Raw genomic sequence first — 15,105 nt, 5'->3', positions numbered from 1 at the left:
GTAGTTTTCAAGTAATGTCTCTGTCCGGTTTTGGTATCAGGGTAATGCTGGTCTATGAAAGTTGGGAAATATTACATCCTCTTCAATTTTCTGGAACAGTTTTTATAGAATTGGTATTATTTCTTTATTAAATACTTAGTGGAATTCATCAGTGAAGCCTTCTTGGTTTAGAGTTTTCTTTATGAGGAGATTTTATTTTTACTAAAATTTAATTTCTTTAATAAATTTGGCTATTCAGAATATCCATTTGTTTTTGAATGAGCTTTGTTGGCTTTTTTCCAAGAATTTGTTTATTTCATGAAAGCTACTGAATTTATTGGCATAAACTTGTCATAATAGTCCCTTATTATCTTTTAAATATCTGTAGAACCTATAGTGATTTCACCTCTCTTAATGCTAGTACTGATAATCTGTGTCTTCTCTTTATCTAGGTCAACCTGGATAATGATTTATTAATTTTATTGATCTCAAAATACCATATTTTAGTGTCAGTAATTTACTCCATTGTTTTTCAGTTTTCTGTTTTCTTGATTTTCACTTTGATCTTTATTGTTCTTTTTTTCCCTGCTTACTTTGGTTTCAATTTGTTCCTTTTATTTATTTTTTCCTAGTTTCTTAAGATGGAAGTGGACGTCATTGGTATAGACTCTTATTCTTTTGTAATATGCATGTTTAGTGCTATAAATTTCCCTTTATACTTTTAGATGTATCTCATGCACTTTTATATTTTGTTTTTTTATTTATATTCATTTCAAAAAAATCTAATTTTCCTTTGATTTCTTCTTGACCCATGGTTTATTTAGAAGTGTGTCATTTAGCTTCCAAATATTTGGAGGTTTTCCAGATATTTTTCTGTACTTGAGTTCAAACGTAATTCCATATGGTCAGAGAACATACTTTGAATCTTTTTAAATTTATTGAGACTTGTTTTATAGTCCAGAATATGGTCTATCTTGGTAAATGTTCTGTGTGCACTTGTGAAGAATGTGTGTCCCGCTATTGTTGGGTGGAGTGTTCTGTAAATGCCAATCAGGTCAAGCTGATTGATACTCCTGTAACAAATCTTGTATAGCCTTACTGATTTTCTGTCTACTTCTTCTATTAATTATTGAAAAAAGGACATTGAAATTTCCAACTGTAATTGTGGATTTATCTGTTTTTCCTTGCAATTCCATCAGGTTTTGCTTCATGTATTTGGAAGCTCTGTTATTAAGTGCATAGATGTTTAGGATTACTATATCCTCTTGATGAACAGACCCCGTTATCTTTATGAAATGAACTTCTTTGTCTCTGGCAGGATCAGAGAAGTGTTTAGTCTAGGGCTAATTATTCCCTGCTATTGAGGCAAGACCCTTCTGAGTACTCTACTCCATCCTCCGAGTTATGCGGGGTTTCCACTCTGGCTGGTGGGAATAAGTATCACTGCAGACCCTGTGTGAATGCCAAATACTATTCTCTTTAATCCTTCTAGGTGGTTCTTTCCCCACCTCAGGAAGCTTCCTCGCATGAATCCTCCAGGGGACTGTCTGCAGGTCTCTGTGCAGCTCCCTCCTTTCCTGTACTCTTCCCTATACATTTCAGCTGCCTGGTCTCCCTATATTTTTCACTCCATCTCCTCACCCAGGGAATCCACCCTGTCTCACCTGGGTTTCCTCTCCCTATGCCATGGCCTAGAAACTCTCTCTAGGCAGTAAGCTGGGCTGTAGGCTTACCTCATTTGCTGTCCATCTCTCAGGGATCTGTGTCCTTCATTAAGTCATGTGCAATGTCTTAAAAACCATTGCTTCATATATTTTGTCCAGTTTTATCATTGTTTGAGGTGGATTTTTATCATTGTTAAGTCTAGTTCTTGCGATTCCATTTTGGCTGGAAGTGGAAGTCTTTAGCTATTTTTTAATCTGTTCATTTTTAGGTATCTGTTTTGACGCGTGGCTGTGAAATCTGAGAGCTTAGATTTCTTACCAAAGATTCTCCATCTTCACCTGCACACCTTTTCCCTTCCCCCAGCCTCCCAATATAGATTTGGTTAAAATAGCATTAAATATTCACATTATGATGACTTTGAAAATATTACTCACATCTGACTCATCTGGTATGCTGGGGCTAAGGTCCTTTCTTTTATTTTAGTTGTCGATAGAGTTAATATTTATCTTTTAAAAAGGCTTGCTTCCTTATCTAATGGTTTATTCTTTTAGTTTAAGAGTTTCATACTCAAATAACAGGAAAGCCAGCTGAGTCTGGAGGAGGGAGGTTACTGAAGGATCTGGGCTACATGGGCTGAGGCCATTTTTGTGTCTCTGGCATGGCAGAGGGGTAAAGCAGGGACTCAGGCTTTGACACACAGTCCTGGCCCTCTGCACCCACCCTACATGTCCCTGGCATATTCTGGGAAGGAAGGAAAACATGGGAATTGGGGTCAATAGAGAAGGTAAGAAGCACGAACGCAGAACTGAGCATGGGATTCCAGTCTTACCCGTGTAGCTAGTGTTCTGTGTGACCTCAAGCGAACCTCTTCTCTGTTGACACCCCAGTGACATATCTGTGACATGGGCATGAGGTTGAATGATTGCAAAAGTCTCTTCTAAATCTCCAAGGTCATGAAGGGATGGGGGTGTCCATGGAGATATTGGGAGCCTGAGAAGTTCCCCAGGGACCTGCGTCAATTCAACCAACACTCAGGCAATTCTTTGCCTATAAAAGAGAGCAGACCTGGTTGTTTGGAGTCACCAACAGATCTAATGATGGGAGCCACAGGGAGTGGGTTTCAGACCAAGATGGTGATGGATTGAGGAAAGATAAGGCCTCTGTAGGTAATGAGCTCCCCATCACTGGAGTGTGTGAGCAGAGCTTGGACCAGCCTTAGGCAAAGTCCTGCATTCCTCCATTACAATCATCATACTGTATTGTCATTGGCTATTTCCTTCACTGGCTCCCTGACTGGACCGCAAGATGCCTGAGTGTCTAGCCCAGTGGTTCTCAACCAGGGCATTTTTCCCCTAGGTGACACTTGGCAATGACTGGAGACATTTTTGGTTGTCCCAACTTAGGGTGGGGGTGGGGAAGGTACTACTGGCATCTAGTGGATAGAGGTCAGAGATGCCGCTAAACATGCTACAAAGGACAAGACCACACACAGCAAAGAATTATCTGGTAGGAAATGTTAGCGGTGCTGAGGTTGAGGAGCCCTGGACGCGTCTACCACCTCAGCCCACACGCAGCTTGGGATCTGGCACGTGGGAGGCGATCAGTACATGTAGGAGGAATGAACAGCAATGCTGGGCAGGGGCTCTGCTTGCCCGATGTCCCCTGTTCCTACCCAGGGCCCTGAGGGGAGTGTTGCCCAGTGTGGCTTATGGGAAGGTCCCCACCCCAAAGCACAGCGGGTGGACTTCTGGTCTGACCAGGCCTTCCCTTCCTCGGGTTTGTGAGCTACCCTGGCCAGACAGGAACTGGCCTGCAACCCCAGCCCTTCCTTGATCCTTGGCATTAACTCTTCCACTGTGAGCTGAATGAGCCAAGACTTGGGTTTTCTCTCTACGTCGCGGGGAATTGCTGGAGCCCATCAGGAGCCGAAGGGCAGAGGGTAGTGGTAGCTCGTGGGGGAGTGTCGGAGCTTTGCCTTCCTAGACTCTTCAGAGTGCAACCAGTGGGGTGACAGTGCCAGAGGGAGAAATTCCCTCATCCATCTATGCAACAAATATTTATTGAATATCTACTATGTGCGAGGCCTAGGTGTTGGGAATACAGCACTGAATCAGATAGAAGTTCCTGCTCTCATGGAACTTACGTTCTAGTGGAAGAGATAGACAATTCAAAAAATTATGATAGAAAGAGAGAAAGAGAGAAAAAGAGAAAGGAAGGAAGGAAGAAAGAAAGGAAGAACGAAAGAAAGGAAACAATAGGGCATAGACATCCAAATTTTCCAAGTTTGTTAAATTGAATAAAATTTACTGTTATACCATATACTATAGGCAATTTTAATATGTTGAAGAAATTCTCCAATTCATCACTTTCCAAAGATCCATTTTACCTCGCTATTCCTCTCGTGTCCTCATATGTTTCCAGAAATCATTTTGGTATCAACTTCACTCAAATCCCCTCTAATTCTGACCATTTAACAGATTTCATATACTGTGTTAAATGCTGGAGATAATGAAATCGATGACATAGTCTCTGCTGAAAAAAAAATATGATACGTAAATTATAGAAGATGACACATTATGATATAAAAGAAAAAAGATCAAAACAAGGCCCAGGGGATCAGGAGTGAGTGGGGTGAGGAGGGGGATGAACCCTGTAATTTTAAGTGGGGTAAACACGGTAGGCCTCGTTGAGAAGGTGACAGCTGATCAGAGGCCTGAAGGAGGAGACAGGAGTGGGAAGGTGGGTATGTGGGAAAGAGTGTCCAGGTGGAGGGAACAGCCAGTGCGAAGACCCTGGTGGGAAAAGGTAGCTGGTGTGCTTGAGGAACAGCAGGGAGGCCCATGTGGCTGGAGCAGAGTGAGTGAGGCTGGCAGCTGGGACTCAAAGGTGAGGCCAGGAGGGAACAGGAACACACAGCACACTGGGCCTTGTGGACGCCCTGGCTTTGGCTCTGCACTGGAGATCCATGGAAGGGCATTGAGCAGAGGAGTGGTCTGGTCAGACTTGGAGCTGTATGACTTTCCTATTGCTGTTGTAGCAACTCACCACAAACTTAGTGGCCTACACCCTCGTGAATGTATTCTTTTACGGTTCTGGAGACCAGAAGTCCAAAGTCAGTTTCACTGGGCTAAAGTCAAGGCGTCTCCAGGCTGGCTCCTTCTTGAGGATCCGGGAAAGAATCATTTCCTTGTCTTTTCTAGCTTCTGGAAGCCACCTGCCCTCCTTGGCCCATGACTCTGGCTCACATCACTGTGCCTTTTCTCCCCTTGCTCTGTGGACACATCACTTTCTTCCTCTTCTGTAGTTGTGTTTCCCTCTGCCTCCGTCTTAGAAGGATGCTTGTGATTACACCAGCCGCACTAGCCTTCTTGATGTTTCTTAAGGACACCAAACATTAGCACATTTTCCTTGTCATGGTAAAGGGGCCGTGGAGAGCATGAGTGGGTGAGGTTGACCTTGAACCCCCAGCGGGTCAAATCCCCAGGATCCCCTTCCAGCTCTGGGTGCTGCCCCCATGGTACATCCCCTGCCAAGCTGCAAGATGTGAAATGCTTATTTAAGGAAACTTTAGACCTGCTCTGGTCAGGTACACCCAAGTGGGTCATCCCAGCTTCTCCCCCTACAGAACCATAAGCATTTTTAGACCCCTGGTCCCTTAATTGAGAAGGGTGGCTATCACGGTGGAATTTCAGGTCTGGTGGCACTCCAAGGGAAGTGAATTATGGCTGGGGTGGCTCCGCCAGGACAGAGGGGCTTCCCTGGGCCATGGGAATGGATGCTGAGGACCTGGGATGCTGAGGTCCCTCCCAGGCCACACCGGAGTTTTGCCCTGACATGACCTAGCCCTGGAGTAGAGTGGCTTAGGAGAAAGAAGTCTAGCAGGTTGTGGCCTCCGTGGGCCTGGGGTTCAAATCCCAGAGCCTCCTCTTGCTAGCCCTGAGACTTCCTGTGCATAAATTAGGTCTCACAGTTTCTTTGTGCGACTGTTCTGAGGATTAAATAAATCAGGAAGTCCCACCAAGTGGCTGGCACATAGTGGGCACCCCCAAGCCCCTCCCTGTTCTGGCTTTCTCTTCTTACGAGCCGCCCCGAGACCCTGTCTTCACTGTCACAGGGATAGTAGCCAGACCAGCCGGCCCATCCTCTACCCGGATCAGCCTCTCTGCGTTTGAAAACTTTCAAGGCAGGAAAACTTTGTTTCCCAGGCCGGCCCCGTCTCTGCTGCCACCATGAAAGCCCCTCCGCTTTCCCCCCACGGGCCTGCCGCCGTCGTAAGAAAAACCCTCATCCGCTCTGCCGGGCGCGAAATCGTCGCCAGGAAAGGAGGGAGCCGAGGGGGACGCACTAATGGGGGACGCGTCGGCAGAGGAGAAGACACAATGGATAAAAGAAGAAAGCGCATCCAAACACGAGTTCTTGTTCTCGAGAAGAAGGGCCAAGTCTGACTTTATAGCAACAGCTTTGAGAGCAGCGGCGGTGGGATTTCATGGCAGAGGTTCCGCGGGAAAATCAATAAGCGGGGCCGCTGTTTGGAGAGGCAGCAAGAAAGGCCACTAACGAGGCCAGATTGTAACAGTTCTGCGAGCAGCCACAATGCTCACCTTACACGGCGCGGCCGCGCGTTAGTAAATAATAAATCACAGCGGCCGGCGGGCGGCGGCGGCGGCGGCGCCGGACAGAACGCAGCGCGTTTGACTGCAAAGCAGACCCGGGGCCATGAATTATTCACCGCCGCGCGGAGATAAAACACGGCAGCGGGAGGAGGCGCAGCCCTGCAAACAGGTGCCCGGCGCGGAAATCTACCTTTTGATTACGAGCCTGGGCTGGGGCTGGGCCGGCCGGGCCGCAGTTCGGGGGCGTCGGCGCTCAGGGCGCGGGAAAAGCTGGGATTAATCAGGGGCGGCAGCCGCCGCCCAGCAAGAGCGATTTGCCAGACTCTGGAGCTGGGAGCAATTGTAGGCGGGCGCGGCAGGGCTGGCGGGAGGGCCTGCGAGGGCTGGTCTATGTGTGTGTGTGTGTGTGTGTGTGTACGTGCGCGCTTGCCTGCGTGCACGCATGTTCGGGTGGTTAAACGTGCAGGTACGCTTAAGCGTACGTACACCATGCATTTTGGTGTGCGTGTGCATATGTGCTGTGTGTGTGTCGTTATGCATGCACGTATGTTCCATATGTGCACTGTGTGCACAGGTGCCGTGATCCACGTGCATGTGTGCACTTATGTGAATTCTGATTATGTGCATCTGCAGTGTATGGCTATGCAGACATGCATGCGCACGTGTGCAAATGTGGTGCATTTGCCTCCGCATACAAGGTGTGTGTGGGTATGTGTGAGGTTACATATTCATGTGGGCATGCATGCGCAGTGCATGTGTGCTTGATGTGCTATATGTGTGTGCGTAAGCAAATCTGCGGGGTTATTTCTGCATATACAGCATATGCAGACATGCACGTGGGCATATGCAGGGTATGCGTTTGTATCAGCTCATGCCTGCACGTGAGGTGTTCGTGCATGCATACAGGGTGCCTGTGTGTGCCTGTGTAGTATGTGTGGCAGGCATCTGATTGTACAAATGTGGTGCACATGTGCATGTGTGAATGTGTGTGGTTATACACACATGTGGGCCTGCACAGGGCACTGTATGTGTGCATGGTGCATGTGTGTATTCACCCGTGCTTTGTGAAGTTTTAAAGGTTTATGGTGTGCATACACTGTACGTGTGTGTGCTTGTGGATAATTACGCACACACACGTAGGTGTGTGGCAGCATGTGTGTAGAGGTGCTCACGTGCACTGTGAGTACTTATACGACGTGGTCTTGCATAGCTGTTTGCTGGCGCCAGTGTACACGCGCGTGGCTGTGTCTACAGTGTGCAGATGGGCACATGGACCTCAAGGTGTATGTTTGTGCACACGTACGTCTCATGGAAGCTGGGTCAGCTACATGTTTGAGGCAGCCACGTTCTCTCCTCAGCGCTCCCCTACAAGGAAGTCTTAAATGTCGTTGCATCCACAAAGCAAAGCCCATCACAGACACATCTGCAAAGCACTGATGAATAATGTGCATTCTACTCTAGGTTGCCTGGGGAGATTGAGAGAAGCTTTATACCTGGCATTGCACTTCAGAAATTCTTTGAAAGCCATCTTAAATGACTCTATGTCTTTCCAAAGTGCACCATGGAGCTGTCTCATCTTTTCCTTCCCTCAACTCCCTTCTCCTGGGAGCCTGGGAAAATAGTGTATGTGAGACCTGTACACCAGCCCCTAGGACACACAGTAGGAAGTAGTTGGTGCCCTAATACAAGGAAAGTGTCAGAAAGCTCACAGCAGGGAGAGATACCTCACCGCTGGAGAACCCAGAGGTCTCCCTGGAGGAAGTGGCACCGAGGCTCAGAAGAGTGGAGAGGATTTAACTGTACCAAGACAGAGACATGGGTGGGGGTTGAGATTGAGCTCCTGGTGGAGAAGAAGGGAAAATAAAGGCCTCAGGGATATGTCTCAGTCAGGATCCAGTTAGGAAACAGAAACCACTCCAGATATTTGAACAGAAAGAATTTAATATAAAGAATTATTAACCAGGTATTAGAGAACTGAAAACGTAAAAAGAAGACTAAGTTTTCATGGAGTTTGCAACTGCGGGAAATGACTGCCAGCCCTAGGGCCAGGAAAACAAAGGGAGGAGATTGGAATTATTAACATTTAGAAGCTTAGAAGGGGAGCCCTTTGGGCCTGGGATCTAGATCTCTGAGGAGGGGACACCAGTTGGCTGGAGTTAGTGTCTCTGGGGGAGGGCCTCCAGACGTCAAGGACCCAGCCTGCTGGAAAGGGGGCACTGTCACCTGGTGCTGGTATCTCCGAGGGGCTGGGTCTACAAGAATTGGAAAAATTGTAAACTGGGCTCAGCCATTGCCTGGGAAGGGAACTGCTGCGGCCGGGGTGAAGAAGCATCCCTGGATGGTGTTCGCATGGACCACAAGCAGACAGGAAGTAATCCGGAAGGAGCCAATCCCTTCTTCCTCTTCCAGCCTTGCAGTCTCCCTCTAGCGACCCTATTGGCAGAGCTAACATGGAGCCAGAAGTGTGGCTTGCAGAGCCCCAGCCCCTGCGTCACAAAGCTGAGGATGGAAGGGCCTCTTGGAGCTGAGAGGCAGTAATCTAATTAACCGACACAGCCTGCCCCTGCGGTTACCTGGCAGGGGTAGGCACCCTTTATACCAATTTGAAATTCCACACAATAACACAACAACTTTGTGTTTCTGCCTAACTCGGGTTTTATTTGTGTAAATATAAACCTGTTCAGCTTCTCCCCGAAATGAGGAGGCGCATTCTCAACTGACATTGTATCCATCTCTGCAAGATAGTGAGAGGGTGGGAAAAGAGGGGTCATCGTGGGAACAATGAGAAATCCAGACTGACCTTCCTGACTTGAGTCCCACACAGAGGCCTTGGGGAGGGGTCAGCAGATGGCTCAGAGAGGGGTCTGTCCCCCCAGTGGGACAGAAAGCTAAAGCCAGCTCCATGGACCCTAGAGTCTGTAAGTGTTCTGGGTCCTACAAGTTTTGTCAAGCCATTTCCCCACTTTGACCCTCAGCTTTGTCTTCTGTTACAGGGACTGTCTGCCTGCAGTGAGAGCCGGAGAAGGGTGTCAGCTGTAAGAGCAACCTGTGGGTAGTGGGATGGTGGGTTCCAAGGCCGGACTTGCTGTCCACTCCTCTACCATTGATGACTTGTGTTCTGACCCCAATGGCTCCAATTTAAAATGGGCTTAGTAAGGGTGTCCATGGGTCCCACCGTGGGGAGTAGACCAGGTCTGGCGAGTCTGGGACCCTGAACCAGAAGGCAGATACCACCCTAGCCAGCCCAGACACACCCACGCCTTGCGGGAGGGAAGCAGAGATACACTCTGATCTCCTCTCTACTGGGTTGAAGAGGGTCTCCTGTGTGTGTCCCCAGAGCCGGGGCACAGAAGCAGAACAGGGCCATGGAGAGTAGAAATGGTCTCCCCTTGCCACCTCCTCCCTCATCCTCTGCCCGTGCCCAGCTTCATTCTAATGATGCCCCTATGAAGCATGGTCAGATCTGTTGTGCCTTCCTCACCCCGAGGATGACTGCCTTCTTATAGCTACTCCAGAGCCTCCTATGCTTATTATCCCAAGGAACAGGGGGCTGAGGGTAGAATGTCAGGCGTCTGCAGGGCTGCCATGTGCAGTTGTGCAGGCTGTGCACTGCCAAATGGCTCCTGGCAAAGGAGGCAAGTGGGGGCTGAAATCCATTCTGAAATCCTTTCTGAAGGTAAGGGAGCCGTTATCTAATTGGTACAAAAGCACTTACCGGACTAGTACTGGAGGCGGGTATTGAGGTACCTGGGACAAAGGAAATCGTCAGAGTTATTCTGCACGTGACGAGGCTCCCAGGCACTGAGCAGTCCTCACCCACTAGCAGATCTCTGAGCAGGAACGATTCACAGCTGTTATCACAGCCAACATCCTGTCCATCTGCCTGCGCATAGCAGCACTGAGGCCCCAGAGGCTCAGAAAGTAAGAGTGAATCTCAGGCCTAGGTCCCTAAAGACAGAGCTGAGACCAGACCCCAGTGGGAAGCTCTGCCCACTCCCTCAGCTCCCAGGCGACTTTGAGCTCACAAGGAAGAAAGACTTTCTTATCTTCACAGGATACGGGCAGTCCTGGCAGTCAAGCCCAGCCACCTCTGTGCAACTTTGGGCAAATGGCCTAACTTCTCAGTGCCACAGTTTCCACCTCTGTAAAATGGGGATTATCATAGCTCCTCCCAGAACCACTGGGAGGATTAAATAAAGTGATAACAAAAAGAGTTCTATGTGAACTCTTCCAAGTTTGGGAACTATCCGTAACCCCATTTTAGAGATGAGAAAGCTTGGAGAGCTTAGGTAACTTACTCAAGGTCACAGCTACTACGGGGCTGGGATCTGCACCCAGGCAGGCCCTAACTGTGGCGTAAGATCATTTGAGGAAACCACCCAGCCCAGTCCCTGGCACACATGAGTCCCCAATAACTGTAGCTATTATTATATTTCTTGAATTGCAAGAGGTCCTGCCTGACGTGGGTTATCTCTGGAAGCCACCGTGTCGGCTGTTGCTACGAGTCCACAGGCAGGGCCCAGCCTCCCACCCTTCCCAGTGCCAACACCTGCGTCTGCAGGAACTCCAGGCCCGGGTGTCCCCAACTCTCAGACCCTCAAGCTTGGCTCTGGCCCTCCCTCCTCGGAGGCAGCTGTAGGTCTGCAGCTGACACACACTTAATTAGTTCCATCACTGGCTGAGCCCTGGCAAGGGCATTATCAGTCTCTCTCTGTCTCAGGCACTGATGGGCTCCCCATAAGTAGCTTTGGAGGGAGATGGTGGAGAGATCTGAGGTACAGAAATGCATTTTCCCCTTCCTGCTTGCAGATAAAGTGGCAAGTAGCCACGCAGGCTTCTTTCTGGAGGAAGGCCTCCAGGCTGCGCGGTGGTGCGTAGAAATGATTTATCTCCAGCCAGGCACTTGGGGCTTGTCAGGGAAAGTTCCCTGATTCCCAGACCTGTGGTCTCCAAGTGCCACCCTGGATGCAATGAGCTTTGGCTGGGTGGCAGGGCCTGGGAGGGGAGTGAGGCACATGGCCCTGGCTGGATGCTCCTGATCCTCTGAGCTGGTCCTACCTCAATCGGGGGGGCAGGTGTGTTCCCTAATCCAGGCCTTCCCAGGCTGCATTCTGCTTTAGGCAAGCATGTTGTCTCCTAATTCAGGATGTGCTGAAAATCTCCATCACTTGGATGAGTGACGTTTTGTACATTCACCATGAGAGGTAGTATTGTTTCGTGACAAACTGGCTTTGAATCGGGGTTCCGCCACCGACAAGCTCTGTGACCTTCAACAAGTGACTTGACCTCTCTGTCCCTCAATTTTCCAATTTATAAAATGATGATGAAAATATCTATCTCATAGGGTTACCATAGGGATAAAAGATTATCATAAGGATCACCTCATAAGGTTATCAAAAGGAAAAAAGATTTTATTCTATGTGGAGTACCTGGAACAGTGTCTGGAACAGTATTTCCCTGGTGCAGAGTAAATACTTAATATCGATGAGTTGTCATTTTTACTTGACTGTTTTCCACACCATACACCATTTATCATAAAGTGTGGTGATCTATTTCCCTCAGCCATTGAGGGGCTCTGCTGTAGCACCGCATCTGGACAGGGGTTGCCACTGACCCCGTGAGAAGAGGGCCAGGGACAGAATTTCTGGAGTGAGAGCTCACTCTTCCATGGGATGATTGATTAATCATGGTTGCCCAGAGCTTTGTGCCTGGAAGGATTCTGGAGCCTCGTCTGAGCCCCAAAGGAACAAGCAATGTGATTGATTAGTGATGTCTGCCCCGGGCATGAGCTAGGCAAGAAAGGGCTTTCAGTTGGCTTCCCCACAAAGGGGGCTGAGGCAAGACGGGTGCAAGGAGTATATTTGGGAGGTGACGCCAGGAAGCCCCGTAAGTGGGCCAGTGAGACAGGGAAGGCAGAAACCCAGTGAAGGGGGCAGGATGGGGAGGGCTACTGCTGGGGCAGCAGGAGGGGGGCTCATTTCCTCCGAGGGCCTGGTGGAGACTGTAGCGCACACCTCAGCACCACCCCACTCGGGGGCAGGGCAGCTGGAGTGTGTAGCTGCCAATTCTCGTGGCTCATTCCTGGAGAGCCGCTCCTCTGGCCTTAGTCCCTTGGCACTTGCTGCCGGTCCTGGATGTAGTCTGAGCACACGTCCACAGCCAGGAAATTGCCTTCGAGTAGAAAGATTCGGTAAGCTGGAAGAGGGGCCAGGAAGGGTTGCAGAGACCTTTGGGTGGGCTAGGGGTGTGGCTGGGGCGCCGGGTACACAGGTCATGGATGCTTTGTGTGTGTCACCACACGCTGCAAGACCAGAGGAGCTGTCACCTGCCCTCCCTCCTCCCTGAACCCCCTCCTGCCTGCCTTTCCTTTTCTTTGCCCTCCCTCCTTCCTTTTGTTTTATTTTCTCTTCTTCCTCTCCTCCCTGCCTCCCTTCTGCAAATATTTTCTGTGTGTCTTGCCAGGTCTTATGCTAGGAACCGAAAGTGACAAAGTAAATAAAAGCTCGCCTTTGCCCTTTAGCTGTTCAATCTGGTGAAAACGGCAGAGACCTCCCATCTCCCTGGAGGGGGAAGAAGACACCCAGAGCAGCTAATAAATGGTTTCAAGTGGTTCCTTTTCAGGCACTTTCATTTTTAAAAGGAGGGCCCAAGGGCTGCTGGGACTGGCAATTAGAGGCTGCGTCTCTGTGTTTGAGAAGAGGCGGGTGCGAGGAATCTGGACACTTGGAAAAAGTAAACTTATTAGGCGGAGGAGGATCTAACAGAGTATGAAATTTACAAAAGCTTCATCCGAAGTAACACTAATGACAGGCCACTTTATTGATGTTTAATTCAAAAACAGAAGCTAATGCAAGTGCCCTTCCCTCAGAGTGGGAAGGAGGCGGGAGACTTTCTTCCTAATAATTTACTTAAACTGAATTTCATATGGGAAATTAAGTTGCCTGGAATAAAAGCAAGACCTCACTCCAGAAGTAAGAAGTCACCTTGAATGAGTCTATCCTCACAAGGGCAGCTCACTGTCTTCCAAGGCCAGAAAGTTCCATCTGATAGGCAGGCCTGGGGGTAGCACGACTATATTTTGGGGTCTTTGGGGGCTGTATGAGTTTTCTATTACTGTGCGACAAATTACTACAAATTTAGCTGCTTCAAACAACACCAACTGATTCAGTTTCTGCGAGTCAGGTGCATGGGTTAGCTCAGGTCCCATAAGACTGCTATCAAGGTGTTGGCCAGGGCTGGGGCTTATTTGAGTCTCAGGTTCCCTTTCCAAGCTCATGCAGGTTGCTGCCAGAATTCAGTGCCCTGAAGCTGAAGAACTCAATGTGGCTTTCATCTTCTTCAAGGTCAGCAAGAAAAAGGTATTTTGGGCCTTCACCTTCACCTGATTAGGTCTGGCCCACCCAGGATGATCTCACTTTGTTTAACGCAAAGTACGCGGATTAGAAACCTCATCACAGGACAGAAACCTCAGGGGAGGGGGCTGGACAGGGTGTGTACACCAGAGGGTGGGAATCTTGGGGACCCTCTTAGAATTCTGTCCCCCACCCAGCTAGAGGAGCTGGATCCAGCTGAACCTTCATCAGCTCTGAGACTGTGGACAAACCATTTCCTGCTGCTTGGCCTTTGTGTTCTCACCTGTGCAACAGGTTATCAATCCTAGCCCTTCTGACCTGAAGAGGAATAGCAGAAGTGTCTCAAATGATTAGCTGGGTAGTAATTCAGTATTCAGAAATGACAGTGGTAAATCATCAGAAATGGTATGCACTTGTTGCAAGCATTTTCACTTAAATTTGAAAAGTAAATGCGCATTTGCTGATTTTTTTTCACATAGGACCAAGGCAGTTTTGTTGAACGTGACCCTCCCCCATGGAGTTCCAGGAATCATTCTCACTTGAATTAAACCCATACCATTCCACCTATAATTTCTAATGTTCTTTAGTGTGGAGTGAGAACTTTGCACACGCAGAGCAACATGAATGCAGAATCTGTCTAGATATTCACAACTTCTGCTGCCTTTCCTAGTTATTTAATTCCCTCCTTGTTTGACACACATTTTCTTAGAAAACTGCCATTCCTGAGACCTTCCAAAGCATTCACCTCCTTGGTTTTGTACTCCCATTTCATTGGTTTATGTAATATTTAATGTAATTATGTAAGTATAAGAAAAAGCACAACTGGCATATAAACAGGTTTGGGAATAAATTCAACCAACTTGGGATGAATTTGTCTGGCTCCACCATGGCACACACGCGTGTGCACACACTGGAGAGGATGTGACAGCTGGGACATTTGGCCTAGAATAGGCAACGACCAAGCTAATTTGAGAAGAAATGGATAATATTGGCTAATCTGGCAAGTTAATTAGGAGAAGCGTGGTTTTCTCTGAAAATGGGAAATGCTTTGGCAAGTGTGAAGTTTGGTGTCAGTCTGAAGGGTGTTGGGGACTGAACCTACTGTCCCAATGCCTCTTATTTATTTGACTGCCTTGAGGCCAGGCCTCCTGCTCGATGTCACAGGGGTGGGGGTTAGGACCCCAGGGAAGGAGAGGCCATCCCATGAGTAACAGATGTAGACACTGAGGCACAGAGATGTCAAGTGATTTGCTCAGGTGATAAAAACAATGAAACTGGAATTCAAACCAAGATCAATTTGACACCAAAGCCATTGCTCTTAACCCTTCAGAATTGGTTCTTGGACATTAATGTGCAAAGAATCCCATGGGGGATGGGGGGGGGAGCTTGATAAAAATGACACTTCCTGGGGCCCTACCTCCACCGATTCTGATGCAGTAGGTTTAGGTGGGGCCTGGGGATGTGTATTTCTAACAAACGTCCCAGGTGGCCTGAAA

The sequence above is a fragment of the Balaenoptera ricei genome, chromosome 19, assembly GCF_028023285.1.
Source record: "Balaenoptera ricei isolate mBalRic1 chromosome 19, mBalRic1.hap2, whole genome shotgun sequence".
Taxonomy (NCBI): Eukaryota; Metazoa; Chordata; class Mammalia; order Artiodactyla; family Balaenopteridae; genus Balaenoptera; species Balaenoptera ricei.
Note: the sequence above shows the minus strand (reverse complement) of the source record.